The sequence below is a fragment of the Phocoena sinus genome, chromosome 8 (genome assembly GCF_008692025.1).
Source record: "Phocoena sinus isolate mPhoSin1 chromosome 8, mPhoSin1.pri, whole genome shotgun sequence".
NCBI lineage: Eukaryota > Metazoa > Chordata > Mammalia > Artiodactyla > Phocoenidae > Phocoena > Phocoena sinus.
Window position 1 is genome coordinate 13,884,183 of NC_045770.1, and position 15,320 is coordinate 13,899,502.

Here is a 15,320-nt window from a genome sequence, read left to right on the forward strand (position 1 = left end):
CATACAGATGGCCAAAAGGCACATGAAAAAATGCTCAATATCACTAATTATTAGAGAAATGCAAATCAAAATTACAATGAGGTATCACCTCACTCCGGTCAGAATGGTCACCATCAAAAAGTCTACAAATAATAAATGCTGGAGAGGGTGTGGAGAAAGAGGAACCCTCCTACACTGTTGGTGCGAGTGTAAATTGGTGCAGCCACTATGGAGAACAGTATGGAGTTTCCTTAAAAAACAAAAATAGAGTTACCATATGATCCTGCAACCCCACTCCTGGGCATATATCTGGAGAAAACTATAATTAGAAAAGATACATGCACCCCTATGTTCATAGCAGCACTATTTATGATAGCCAAGACACAGAAGCAACCTAAATGTCCATCAACAGATGAATGGATAAAGATGTGATACATATATACAATGGAATACTACTCAGCCATAAAAAAGAATGAAATAATGCCGTTTGCAGCTACCTGGAAGGACCTAGAGATTATCATACTAAGTAAGCCAGACAAAGACAAATATCATACGATATGCTTATATGTGGAATCTAAAAAAAAGAGATAAAAATGAACTTACTTACAAAACAGAAATAGACCCACAGACATAGAAAACAAATGTATGGTTACCAAAGGGGAAAAGTGGGGAGAATGGGATTAACATATACTCACTACGGTATATAAAATAGATAACCAACAAGGACCTACTGTATAGCACTGGGAACTATACTCAATATTCTGTAATAACCTATAAGGGAAAAGAGTCTGGAAGAGTATATCTATCTATATATCTATATCTATAGATATATATATCACTGAATCACTGTGCTGTATACCTGAAACACAACATCATAAATCAACTTTACTTCAATAAAAAAAATAATAACTTCCTTGTACCTTTTGTCCACCAACCCCACACACACATAAAAGTGGTAGGCCTTTTAAAACTTATTCTTTGGCACAGGGTTAAAAAAAAAAAAAAAGAAAAGGCCTCAATTGCATACGTAAGATTAAAAATATGAACATGCAATTAACATACAAACAGAACAAGAAGGCCTCCCCTGGAGTTTTTTTTTTTTTTTTTTTTTTTTTTTTTTTTTTGGCGGTACGCGGGCCTCTCACTGCTGTGGCCTCTCCCGTTGCGGAGCACAGGCTCAGCGGCCATGGCTCACGGGCCCAGCCGCTCCGCGGCATGTGGGATCCTCCCGGACCGGGGCACGAACCCGCGTCCCCTGCATCGGCAGGCGGACTCCCAACCACTGCGCCACCAGGGAAGCCCTCCCCTGGAGTTTTGAAGAGGGTCCCTTATCTGTAGCTTTGTCCTTAGCTAATTGGTTACTGTGTCCCTAGGACTGAAATAGATGGCAGCCTTCTAAAGTTTTACTTGATTTGTATACACAGAAAATCTCTGGATCTGATGAACAGAATTCTGACTTGAGCCAGTCTGTTGATATCTGAAGTTTCTAGGTGCGAGACAGCTGACGCAGAGCCTCTTGAATAACAACGAAGCCTTCCTCAAAAGGACTTGTGACCATTTGCTAGTGTGACTATATATTGGGGAAGAGGGAATAACTAGACTTTTGAGGACTACTGGGGACCCAAAATGCTACAGGTCAGAGTAAAGGCTTATGGAGGTCAAGTGATCCATGGAGTTTTGGCTTGGGTCCATATCACAGTTGACATATTAGGTCCCCAAACCCAGGTCTAGATTGCATAGTGGGAATTGACACCCTCAGCAACAGGCAAAATCACCAAATTAGTTCCCTGACCCATGGAATAATATTATGGTAGAAAATGCTATGTAGAAGCCACTAGAACTGCCTCTAACTACCAAAGTAGTGAACAAAACCCAATACCACGTTCCTGAAGACACTGCAGAGACTAGTGCCACCAATGAAGATTTAAAAGATGCAAGACTGGTGGTTTATAGGCCTTCCCTGGTGGTCCAGTGGGTGAGACTCCACGCTCCCAATGCAGGGGGCCCAGGTTCGATCCCGCATCTAGTTGGAGAACTAGATCCCACACGCATGCCGCAACTAAGTTCGCCTGCTGCAACTAAGACCCGGCGCAGCCAAAATAAATAAATAAATACTAAAAAAAAAAAAAAAGATTGGTGGTTTCTACTACATCTTCCTTCAACACACATATCTGGTTTGTGCAGGAGACAAATGGATTGTGGGAAATGACAGTGGATTATCATAAACTTAAGTGATGATACCAGTTGCAACTGCTGTTCCAGATGTGTGTGTTTTCTGCTGGAACAAATCAACACATTCCCTGCCACCTGGTATAAAGCTACTGATACAGTGAACACTTTCTTTCTCTAGACCTGATAGTAAAGACTGTATGAGATAGTTGGTTTTCAGCAGGCAGGACCAGCAACACGCTTTATTGGTCTGTGTCAGGGCTCTGTTACCTCTCTAGCTGGTCTACAGAGACGGATCATCACTGAATTCTACAGGCTATCATCACGCTGGCCCACTACATTATAGCAGGATACGGCATCTACCTTGGATACTTTGGTAAAATTCAAGCATGCCAGAGGACAGGAAATAGATTCCACCAAAAAATCATGGACCTGCCCGCCCCAGTGAAATCCTAGGGGTCCAATAAACTGGGGCATGTTGCAATATCCCTTTCTAGGTAAAGGGCAGATTGCCACATCTGGCTCCTTCTACCACTAAGAAAGAGATACAATGCCTAGTGGGCCTCTTTGCATTTTGAAGGCAATATATACTTTATTTGGGTGTATTACTTCAAGTCGTTTGCTGAGAAATCTGAATTTTTGTCTTTTTTAACAATGGCCCAGAACAAGAGAAGGCCCTGCAGCAGGTCCACGCTGCAGTACAGTTTGCTCTGACACTGGGGCCTTACGATCCAGCAGATCCAATGATCTCAAAGTGTCTGTGGCAGATAGACTTGTACAGAGCTTTTGGCCGCCTCCTGTAGGTGAATGACAGCACAGACGTTTAGGATTTTGAGAAAAGCTATGCTATCTTCTGCAGAAAACTATTCCCCTTTTGAAAAACAGCTTCTGTGGACTTCCCTGGTGGCACAGTGGTTAAGAAGCCACCTGCCAATGCAGGGGACACAGGTTCAATCCCTGGTCCGGGAAGATCCCTCATGCCGCGGAGCAACTAAGCCCATGTGCCACGACTACTGAGCCTGCGCTCTAGAGTCCTCATGCCACAGCTACTGAGCCCGCGTGCCTAGAGCCCATGCTCTGCAACAAGAGAAGCCACAGCAATGAGAAGCCCGTGCACCGCAACAAAGAGTAGTCCCCGCTCGCCACAACTAGAGAAAAGCCTGCGCTCAGCAACAAAGACCCAACGCAGCCAAAAATAAATAAGTAAATTTATAGAAAACAGAACAAAAAAACAGCTTCTGGCTTGCTCTTGGGCCTTAGTAGAAACTGAACTCGACCACCAGGCATTACCAAGTCACTGTGCAACCTGAGTTACACTTGATAAATTGGACATTGCCTGACTCATTAAGTCATAAGGGAACTTTGGGTTCTGCTGGCCCAGAGGTCTTAATTCCCAAGAGAGAAATGCTTCCTCCAGAGAACTCAGCAGAAGTTCTATTAAACTCGAAAGTGAGCCTGCCACACCAGGCTTCTGTCTACTTTGGGCTTCTCATGCTAACCAACCATTGGGCAGCTTTGTGACTGTTGATCCTAATTTGAAAGGGGAAATTGGGTTGTGATTACACAAAGAGGTAAGTAAGACTTTGTCTGGAGTGCAGTAGATCTCCTGGGGCTGCTCTTAATACTACCATATAAAGTGATAAAAGTTAATGGAAAACTACAACAATTTAGTGCAGGCTGGATTAGTAATAGTCCAGACTCTTCAGGAATGAAGGTTTGGGTCATTCCATCAGGCAAGGAATCAGGACTCTCCAAGGTACTTGCAGAGGGCAAAGGAAATATGGAATGGGTAGTGGAGGAAGGAAGAAGGAATTTATAGATAGCATTTACGGCCACATGACTAGTTGTAGAAATGAGGACTATAATAGTTATGTGTATTTCTTCCTTATATTATTATAAATCTGTAAGGTATGTATCAACTAGTTCTTCTCTTTTTTCCTCATCTCATTCTCCTACTGTCTAAGATAAGATGTATTATAGATATTAAAGAGGGTTTTGACCCACTAGAAAAGGCTTGAACATCACCTGAAAATAAAGTGACATATAGGAATGTGTGTCCTCTTTTGGGAGATGATTAGCACGCTTTTAATCTTTTGATGGACAGGAATATGTTAATCAGATGCATGACTTTGCAGATTTTTTACTTTGGAAGTTAAATATGGTGTAAAAGAGGTGTGACTGAATGTCATATTAACGTGGGATGAAATGTTGGTTTTTTAATTGTCCATTTAGCTAATCTGGAGCTACATTTCCTAGAATCTCCTGTCTTGTTAAGTTGACTTTGGTAGATTTGTAGTGTATTAACTTGACTAAGCTAAAATTAAATTTCCCACAATCCCCTTCCCTGTTTGGCTCAGGATCAGAGTTGGCCAAAAGAAAATTTGCACAAGATTTGGGAGGTGAAACGGAAGCAGCAGGCATTACAATCTGAAGGTCATCATGGTCAGAGGTGAGGAGAGACAGAGAGATGCCAGAAAGATCCAGTTTTCCCTTGCTCTTTTTTTTGCTGTACATCCTTGTTCTTGCTCTATGTCCAGCTCTTTTTCTTTATTGCTAGCTCTGCTGACCAACAGCAACCCAGACCTATTGCCAGACCACTTGGCTGTGAATTCACAGAGCGTAGCTATGAAGAGACAACAGCCTTCCATGGTCTTCTATCCCAGTTGCCTGTGTGATCCCGTTCAAGCAGCTGATGTGTCTCACTTCCAGACTTCCCTGAAAGCACTAACTAGTTCACCCAAACTAGTGATTAAGAAAGCCAATTAGTGATTTTTCCCCTGGTTTTTTAACACCCTCATTTGGACCATTACTTCCCCAGTCTCTCCTCCAATTATGTTAAGCAGTGGCTCTCAAACTTCAACAGGCATCTGGATTACCTAGAGGGTTTACTGAAACCAACTTTCTGAGTCTTACCCCCAGAGCTTCTAGGTCTGTGGTGGGGCCTAGATATTTGCATTTCTAACAAATCCCCAGGTAATGCTGATGCTTGATGCTGTTGGTCCAGGGAGCACACACTGGGAACCACTGGAGTAAAGCCTAATTCCTCTAATAATTACTCATTCTGTAATATCCATTGTAGTTCTGCTTCCTTGATTGAACTCTGGCTAATATAGGGCCATAGACCATATAGGGGAAGAAAAATTAAAAACTATAAACATGCAATTAGGAACTTGCCAGTGGGGGTGGGAGAAGAGGACTTCTGCCTTTCACTTCCTGCCAAGACAGAGTAATGGTGGCCAAATCTACTCCCTTTCCTAAAGCAGCCAACAATGGACAATATATGAAGCAACAGTTTAAGACACTAGACACCAGGCAATGAAAGACAGTGAAACCTGAAAATGAGAAAGACAGGATGAGCCCTATGATTACGATCACCCAACTTACTGCCTTGAGAGAGTTTTCCAGCCACGATGCAGGGAAGGGAACCAAAGTGGAGCCCAGCAGACTACCTGAGTTGAGGAAACAGAGCTGAGATTCTGAGAAGAGCAAGAGGATGGAGACCACAGGACAGAGTGCCAGAGAGAAGAGAGCTGCACAGAAAGAGAACTTCAGAGATGTGCAGAGGGTCCCCCTTGAGTATTTAGCTGAGTATTGATTTGCCCAAGCATGTGCAGAAACTACTTGAGACCAGGGAAAGAACCACCCAAAATGATTAGTGGGAACAGTGCCCAGAGCTCACACAGGGTTGGGAATACTGCCTGTGCCCACCGGGCAGACTGGAATACCTCATGCTTCACGAGGTATTGGGTAGAGTACTCAGAAAGGTCTTGCCTCAGTAATGGGTAATAATTAGACTTAGAAAGAGTACTGATATGCTCCCACCTAACACACCTTAAAAAACAAGACCCAAAAGGATCAAACTCTTTCCAAATAACTGCTTCCCAGAAAAAAAGTTCAATAATATTTATAAAAATATTAAAAATCGGGCTTCCCTGGTGGCGCAGTGGTTGAGAGTCCGCCTGCCGATGCAGGGGACGCGGGTTCGTGCCCCGGTCCGGGAAGATCCCACATGCCGTGGAGTGGCTGGGCCCGTGAGCCATGGCCGCTGAGCCTGCGCGTCTGGAGCCTGTGCTCCGCAACGGGAGAGGCCACAACAGTGAGAGGGCCGTGTACCACACACACACACACACACACACTATATATATATATATATATATATATATATATAAAATCCAGAACCCAAAGTAAAATTCATAATGTCTGGCAGCTTATTAATAACAAGAAAGCACGCAGAGAAGCAGGAAAAATAGGACCCATAATATAGAGAATAATCAATAAGTCAGAACTGACCCAGATATTAGAATTAGCTAGACAAGAACATTTTTTAAAAATCAAACTTCTAGAGATGAAAACTACAATGACTGAGATGAAAAACATACTGGAGGGGATTGATGGCAGATTTGAAAGATTAATGAACTTGAAGATATAGCAATAGAAACTATCCAAAATGCAAAAATATTTTAATGAACAGAGTTTCAGTGAGCTATAGGACAATTTCAAGTGACCTAATATCTGTGTAACAGGTGTCTGGATCCAAAGGAGATGAAGAGGGAGGGATGGAAAAAATTTTTGAAGAAATAATGGTCCCCAAATCTTTAATTTGATTAAAACTATAAACCCACAGATTCAAGAAGCTTAATGAACTCTGAGCACAAGAAATATGAAGAAAACTACAGGGTATATCATAATCAAATTGCTCAAAACCGATGATAAATAGAAAATCTTAAAAGCAACCAGAAAAAACGACACATTATGTACAGGGGAACAAAGATAAAAATGACGTAGATTTCTTAGTAGAAAGAATTGTTAACAGAAGACAGTAGGGCAACACCTTTAAAGCACTGAAAGAAAAAAAATGTCAATCTAGAATTCTATACTCATTAAAATACATTTCAAAAATAAAGGCTTAAGAAATTTTCATACATAAAAAACTGAAAGAATTCATCACCATCAGACCCACATTGTAGGAAATGTTAAAGGGAAAAGCCAAAATGAAATGATATCATGTGGAAATATGGATCTACACAAAGGAAATAAAAAGCACTGAAAAGGGTAATTACATGGGTAAACATATAAGATATTTTAATTTGTATTTTAATACTTTTAAAAGGTAATTGATTGTTAAACAAAGATAATAAAAATGTAGTGTGGGATTTATAACACATGTAAAAGGAAAATATATGCTAATGATAGCAGAAAGTCAGAACAGAAGGAATGGAGGCATACTATTGTAAGATTCTTATTCAATACTTACAGTGGTATAATATCACTTGAAAGTAGACTGTGATCATTTTAATGATGCATGCTGTAAACACTAAAGCAGCCACTAAAATAACCAAAGAGTTATAGCTAATAAGCCAAAAAAAGAAATAAAATGGAATCATAAATAAGACTCAGTTCATTCAAAAGAAGGCTGAAAAATTTTTAAATGTACAAAAGTACAGATGGAACAATAGAAAATATGTAGCAAAATGACAGGTGTAAACCTAACATTTTCATTAATCATATTAAATGTGTTACTACTACACATCTATTAGAATGACTAACATTAATATCTAAAAGACAGTTGGAACTCTCTTACACTGCTTGTGGGAATGTATAGTTGTACAACTATTTAAGAAATTGCCAGTCTGTTTTCAAAAATAAACATACACCTACCATATGATCCAGCCATTTTACTCTTACATGTTTACACAAGGAAAACAAAAGTGTTTGTCCATATGAAGTCTTGTATATGAATGTTCACAGCAGCTTTATTGGTAATAGCCAAAAAGTGGGAACAACCTAACTATTCATCGATGGGTAAATAGATTAAACAAATTGTGATATACCCAAACAATGGAATACTTTTCAGCAATAAAAATGAATTATTGATTCACAAAACAACCTGAACAAATCTCAAAATAGCAGTGATGAGTAAAAGTAGCTAGACAAAAAGAGTACATACTGTATCATCCATATAAAAAATAAAATTCTGAAGATACCAAAATAAAGAAAATTACAGGCCAATATCACTGATGAACATAGATTCAAAAATTCTCCACAAAATATTAGCAAATCAAATTCAACAATACATTAAAAGGATCAAACACCATGATCAAGTGGGATTTATCCCAGGATGCAAGCATGGTTGAAAATCTGCAAATCGGGGGGAGGGATAAATTAGGAGTTTGAGATTAACATATACACACTATTATACATAAAATAGATAACCAACAAGGTCCTACTGTATAGCACAGGGAACTATACTCAATATTTTGTAATAACCTATAAGAGAAAAGAATCTGAAAAAGGATAGACATACATATATATGTATAACTGAATCACTTTGCTGAACACCCGAAACTAATGCAACATTGTAAATCAACTATACTTCAGTTAAAAAAACCCAAAATCTGCAAATCAATCCATGTGATACACCACATTAAGAAACTGAAGAATAAAAATCATATGATCATCTCAAAAGGCAGAAAAAGCTTTTGACAAAATTCAACATCTATTTATGATAAAAACTCTCAACAAAGTGGGTATAGAATGAATACATCTCAACATAATAAATGCCATATATGACAAACCCACATCCAACATCATACTTAATGGTCATTTCCTCTAAAATCAGTAACAAGACAAAGATGCCCACTCTCGCCAATTTTTTTCAACATGGTATTGGAAGTCATAGCCACAGCAATCACACAAGAAATAAAAGGAATCCAAGTCAGAAAGGAAGAAGTAAAACTGTCACTGTTTGCAGGTGACAAGACATAGAAAATCCTCAAGATGCTATCAAAAAACTATTAGAACAAAAATGAATTCGGTAAAGTTGCAGGATACAAAATTATACAGAAAGCTGTTGTAGTTCTATACACTAATAATGTACTATCAGAAAGAGAAATTAAGGGACTTCCCCCGTGGTCCAGTGGTTAAGAATTCTCCTTCCAATGCAGGGGTTGCAGGTTCAATCCCTAGTGGGGGAACTAGTTGCCCCACAGCATGTGGGATATTAAGTCCATGCACTGCAATGAGAAGCCCACAGGCCAAAACTAGAGAAGCCCATGCACCACAACTAGAAAGCAGCCCTCGTACCGCAACTAGAGAGAAGACTGCACGCCACAATGAAGATCCAGTGAGGCCAAAAAAAAAGAAAGAAAGGAAGAGAAATTAAGAAAACAGCCCCATTTATAGTTGCATCATAAAGAATGAAGTACCTAGGAATAAATCTAACTCTGAAAACTATATAAGATGTTGATGAAAGAAAGTGAAGAGGATACAAACAGAGGGAAAAATATACTGTGCTCGTGGATTGGAAGATTTAATACTGTTAAAATGATCATACTACACAAGGCAATCTACAGATTCAATGCAATCCCTATCAAATTACCACAGACATTTTTCACAGAACTAGAATAATTCTAAAATTTGTATGGAAACACAAAAGATCCCTAATATCCAAATTAATCTTGAGAAAGAATAACAAAGCTAGAGGTATTATCTCTCTGATTTCAAACTATACTACAAAGCTACAGTAATCAAAACAGTATGGTACTGGCACAAAAGCAGATCAATGGAACAGAATAGAGAGCCTGGAAATAAACCCACGATTATATGGTCAATTAATCTATGACAAAGGAGGTAAGAATATAGAGTGGGGAAAAAGCCTCTTTAATCAATGGTGTTGGGAAAACTGGACAGCTATATGCAAAAGAATCAAATTGGACTACTTTCTTAAGCCATATACAAAAATAAACTCAAAATGGATTAAAGACTTAAATGTAAGATCTGAAAGCATAAAAATCCTAGAAGGAAACACAGGTAGTATGCTTTTTGATGTAGGTCTTAACATTTTTTTGGATCTGTTTCCTCAGGCAAGGGAAACAAAAACAAAAATAAGCAAATGACACTACATCAAACTAGGGTTTTGCATAGCGAAGGAAACTATCAACAAAGTGAAAAGGTCACCTACTGAATGGGAGAAGATATTTGCAAATAATATATCTAATAAGGGGTTAATATCCAAACCAAAGAACTCAGACAACATCAAAAAACAAACAAACAACCTGATTAAAAAATGGGCATGGGGCTTCCCTGGTGGCGCAGTGGTTGAGAGTCCGCCTGCCGATGCAGGGGACACGGGTTCGTGCCCCGGTCCGGGAAGATCCCACATGCCGCAGAGCGGCTGGGCCCGTGAGCCGTGGCCGCTGAGCCTGCACGTCCGGAGGCTGTGCTCCGCAACGGGAGAGGCCACAACAGTGAGAGGCTCACATACAGCAAAAAAAAAAAAAAAAAAAAAGGGCATGGACTTCCCTGGTGGTCCAGTGGTAAAGAATCCTCCTTACAATGCAAGGGGTGTGGGTTCGATCCCTGGTCAGGGAACTAAGATCCCACATGCCACAGGGCAGCTAAGCCCACACGCCACAACTACTGATCTTGCGCGCCCCAACTAGAGAGCCTGCATGCCGCAAACTAGAGCCCTCGCACTTTGGAGCCTGCACACCACAACTAGAGAGAAAACCCGCACGCCACAACTAGAGAGAACCCCGTGCGCCACCATGAAGAGCCCACGCGCTGCAACAAAACATCCCTCACACCTCAATGAAGATCCCACGTGCCGCAACTAAGACCCCATGCAGCCAAAATTAAAATTTTTAAAAAATTTTTAAATGAGCAGAGGACCTGAATAGACACTTCTCCAAAGAAGACACAGATGGCCAGAACAGACACCCAAAAAGATGCTCAACATCACTAATCACCAGGGAAATGCAAATCAAAACCACAATAAGACACCACCTCACACCTGCCAGAATGGCTATCATCAAAAAGACAACGAATAACAATTGTTGGCGAGGATGTGGAGAAAAGGGAACTTTTGTGCACTGTTGGCGGGATTTTAAATTGGTGCAGCCTCTGTGGAAAACAGTATGGGGTTTCCCCCCATATTTTAAAACTAGAACTACCACATGATCCAGCAATTTCACTTCTGGGTAATTTACCCAAAGAAAACAAAAACACTAATTCAAAACAATATATGCACACCAATGTTCATTGCAACCTTATTTACAATAACCAAGATACGGAAGCAACTTAAGTGTCCGTCAATAGGAGAATGGATAAACGTGGTGAATGGGATATTACTCAACCAGAAAAACATCTTGCCATTTGTAACAACATGGATGGATCTAGAGGATATTATGCTAACTGAAATAAGTCAGACAGAGAAAGACAAATACTGTATGATCTCACTTATATGTGGAATCTAAGAAACAAAACAAAACAAAACGGAAACAGACTCATAGATACAGAGAACAAACTGGTGGTTGCCAGAGGGGAAGGTGGTAAGGGTGAAATAGGTGAAGGGAAGTAAGTGATACAAATCTTTACTTATAAAATAAATAAGCCATGGGATGGAATATACAGCATAAGGAATATGGTCAATGATATTGTAATTACATTGTATGGGGACAGATGGCTACTAGACTTACAATGGTGATCATTTCCTAATGTATGCAAGTGTCAGGTAATCATGTAGTATACATGAGACTAACAATATTGTACATCAACTATATTTTAATTTTTTAAAAAAAATAAACAATAAAATTCTGGAAAATGCACTCTTACAGGGACAAGAAGCAGGTCAGTGGTTGCCTATTGGGGAAGAGGTGGGAAGGAGGGGAAGGTTATAAAGTTACATGAGGAAACTTCTGGGAGTGATAGATGTGTTCATTATCTTGACTGTGATGGTTTCACAGGTGTATACATGTTAAAATATTAAACACTCTAAATGTGTGCAATCTATTGTAGGTCAGTTATACCTAAGTAAAGCTCTTAAGAAAAAATAGAGCATGCAGAGAGAACCAGAAGGCCTTAAGGGAAGCTTTGAAGGAGTCATATGTAGTCATAGGGCACAGACAGCTGAAGACCAAGACCTGGGTCTGATGGTAAGGATTATGGAGCCACAGCACCAGTTGGAATGCACAACCTACCAGGTCTCTCACATTACAGAAAACTGGTAGGGAGGGAGGAGCCCCTGAGATGTGGGATGGGGCATTTGGGTATACATAAACCAGGCTAGAAACCTTGAAGCTTCTCCACTCTTCTACGTGTGGGCTGTACATAGTGACTTCTTTCCAAAGAGGACATTATGGAAAGGGAGAGGAAAAGAATCGCCTGATGGCAGAGAAACCTGACAGACATGACTCAGCCAGGTGATCCTGGTCAGGATCAACAGTAAAAAGCCATGATGACATATGTGTCCTTGATATGATGTCATGAGAACAGCACTTTACCTCTGTGGTCTTCCTCCTCCAAATCCACAACTCCAATATAACCATGAGAAGAACATCAGACACCCCAAATTGAGGGACATTCTAAAAATGTCTGGCCAGTACGCCTCAAAACTACCAAGGGCCTCAAAAACAAGAAAAGTCTGAGAAACTGTCACAGCCAAGAGGAGCCTAAGGACGTGTTACAACTAAATGCAGTGTGGGCTCGTGGAACAAAGAAGGGCGTAAGTGAAAAACTGAGGAAATCTTTTTTTTTTTTTTTTTTAAATATTTTGATGCATGTTTTGTTGTTGTTGTTTTTTAAAGGGAGGTTGCAATTTTAATTTATTTATTATTTATTTATGACTGTGTTGGGTCTTCATTTCTGTGCGAGGGCTTTCTCTAGTTGGGGCAAGCGGGGACCACTCTTCATTGCGGTGCGCAGGCCTCTCACTATCGCGGCCTCTCTTGTTGTGGAGCACAGGCTCCAGACACGCAGGCTCAGTAGTTGTGGCTCACGGGCCCAGTTGCTCCGCGGCATGTGGGATCTTCCCAGAACCAGGGCCCGAACCCGTGTCCCCCGCATTGGCAGGCAGACTCTCAACCACTGCGCCACCAGGGAAGCCCGGAAATCTTTTAGTAACTAAAGGGTGGACTTTAGTTACTAATAATGTATCAGTGTTGGTTCATCAATTGCAACCGATGTGCCATACAAATGTATTGGGTTGGCCAAAAAGTTCGATTGGGTTTTTCTGCAAGGGAAAAACCCGAATGAACTTTTTGGCCAACACAATAAGCTATTAATTATAGGGGAAACTTGGTGTGGGGTGCATGAAAACTCTTTGTACTACCTTTGCAACTTTTCTGTAAATCTAAAACTATTCTAGGGAATTCCCTGACAGTCCAGTGGTTAGGACTCCACGCTTCCACTGCAGAGGGCCTGGGTTCGATCCCTGGTCTGGGAACTAAGATCCTGCATGCCGTGCAGCATAGGTAAAGAACTAACTAAAGAACTAAGTACGTCTATTCTAAAGTAAAAAGTTTGTTTTATGGCCCGGCAGGATGGCTCCTGCAAAGAAGGGTGACAAGAAGAAGAAGGGCCGGTCCGCCATCAACAAGGTGGTAACCAGAGAATACACTATCAACGTTCACAAGGACGTCCACGGAGTGGGTTTCAAGAAGGACGCCCCTCCGGTACTCAGAGAAATCTGGAAGGAGACGGGAACTCCACATGTACGCACTGACAGCAGGCTCAGAGCTGTCTGGACCAAAGGAATAAGGGATGTCCCATACCTTACCCGTGTGCGGCTGTCGAGAAAATGTAATGAAGATTCAAACAAACTCTATACATTGGTACCTATGTACCTGTCACCACTTTCAAAAATCTACAGTTAGTGTGGATGAGAACTAATTGCTGATTTTCCAATAAAGTTATAGAACGGTAAGAACATTAGTTTCATTTATTGAAACCAATGTCTCTCTTGGAATTAGGTTGGGCTGGGGACATTTGCAGATTCTAATGCTGCAGGGTGAATAAAGTTTCTTAGTGTCTGAAGTAAACCTCTGAGGCTCCAAATTCCCCTCAATACATCACCTCCAACTTTCCCAACCCTGCTCAATCCCACCTACCAAGGAGTAAACTTTTCTCTTTACGTAAAGTCTGTATCCGCAATAGCTGATTGTCTCACAAGCTGTCTTTTCAGGCACCACCTCTCTTCGCCTCCAGGCCCAAGATGAGACCCTAAGGTAACCCACTCAGAGAGGAACAGCCCTATATACATCAAAGAGTTACAAGTTCTTGCTAATCTGTATTAGCAAGAACCTAGGGGGATACACATGGGAGTGAATTACCAACACATAGGACTAGAAGGGATGGAAATAGAAGGCTTGATAGAGTCAAACTCCATCCACCACATGGGTGCGGTCACCTAATATTTTGGCTGAAACAAACTCGAGTAGCACTTATCGTTTGTTAAATTGCCTAATTAAAGCCTGGACTTATTGGTGACCTACAGCAGGGGTTCTTAAGAATTTCCCTGGATGTTCTTAGAATTGCAGCTTCTCAAATCCCAACCCAGGCCTCCTGAATCAGAAACTATGGGGGCAAGGGCCCAGCAATTTGTGTTTTACAAGCCCTTCAGTTGATTGTGAGAACCACCTGCCTACAATTAATGAGGTCGAAATGCCAGGTCTTCCCCGGGCATAAGGTCATCAGTAAAGGAATCCTAAGGATCCAGGAAATGAATGAATTAGAATGGATCTGTTAGATGCAACCTGCTCAGCCTTCCCTACCTGTACCACCTGTGAAGGCTAAAAGACGCGCCTTTCACTGAGGTATTAAGAAATGAATTGGTGAGATGAGATGAGCATCCTTGAACTCCATCACAGCTGCTGGAGAAGACAGTGGGGGTGTTGGAATTGGGTTCCCTAAATTCAGTGGAAATAATGGAGACTGAGTGGCAAAGGACAGGTGTTTAACCTTCAGAGACAGGTAAGTGCAGTTACCACAGTGAGCCACAGAGCCTAAAAAGTCATCCAGTGTTTTGAACCATGTGGATCTGTGGCCACAGCTAGATGATCACAGGGTCTCTACTAAGTTACTGCTACCTTTTCAAGTGCTGCCTACATAGACCTATGGCCTCAGGGAGTTCCTCATGACCTGGTAATGGAGGACTGTGCCTGTGTCGTAAAGGTCAATTCCAATAGGCCTGGAATCGGCCTGAGGTGTTTAGTGTCCTTTGCATGGCACTGATCCTTGGTCAAACCATGGAACAATGACTGCAGACAAAAATATTTTGCCTGCCATTCCAGTAAACAATGAACATTGCCCACCCACAAGCCATCAGCCACTGTAGCTGGCCTGACCATGTGCCCTGAAGGGAATTCGGGGTGGAGAAAGACAGGATACTGGCCTAC

The 15,320-nt window shown here is 41.2% G+C and overlaps 1 pseudogene; it reads left to right on the forward strand.

Annotated features, from left to right (window-relative positions):
- The first annotated feature begins 13,466 nt into the window (after positions 1-13,466).
- LOC116757702 lies at positions 13,467-14,149 on the forward strand (annotated as a pseudogene).
- The last annotated feature ends 1,171 nt before the right edge of the window (positions 14,150-15,320 follow it).